The sequence below is a fragment of the Penaeus monodon genome, chromosome 19 (assembly GCF_015228065.2).
Source record: "Penaeus monodon isolate SGIC_2016 chromosome 19, NSTDA_Pmon_1, whole genome shotgun sequence".
Taxonomy (NCBI): domain Eukaryota; kingdom Metazoa; phylum Arthropoda; class Malacostraca; order Decapoda; family Penaeidae; genus Penaeus; species Penaeus monodon.
This window is the reverse complement of record NC_051404.1, coordinates 4,624,850-4,625,295: the sequence shown is the minus strand read 5'-3', so window position 1 is coordinate 4,625,295 and position 446 is coordinate 4,624,850. Positions and strand designations below refer to the sequence as shown.

Here is a 446-nt window from a genome sequence, read left to right as displayed (position 1 = left end):
CCTAAAAGCAACAGAAACTTTACAGCATATAAGTTCGTCAGCTTTACAAAATACGGCCGAATTCTGTTATCGATTTTTTTTTTCATTTACATCATTTAGATTACTCCTCCATCTACATATTCATTTAACCTCACGAAAAGTGTAACAATACATGAAATGATCTTTTCTCAAGCACATACCGCTAACCGAAATAACTGAACCTATAGTCCAGTAATTCTGCAAATAGCACTATCAAAAGATCCATTATGCTATAATGGGCTCGCATACAAAGGCCGTTGGGCTGTTTAGCTTGCTTTTTATCAAAGGAAAACGCATTTTGTGATATGAAAGCTTATGGTATCTTATCAATATTACCCGTTTTTATAACTTTATTCTTATCATTATTGTTGCTTGATGTTGCTATTAACCTATATATTATTGTTAAGTAGAGATCAATGCTTACACAT

General features: G+C 32.5%; 1 protein-coding gene across 3 annotated transcripts in view; it reads left to right on the top strand.

Annotated features, from left to right (window-relative positions):
• Positions 1-446, top strand: part of LOC119584994 — a 13,700-nt gene that overhangs the window by 842 nt on the left and 12,412 nt on the right. The window lies entirely within an intron of this gene.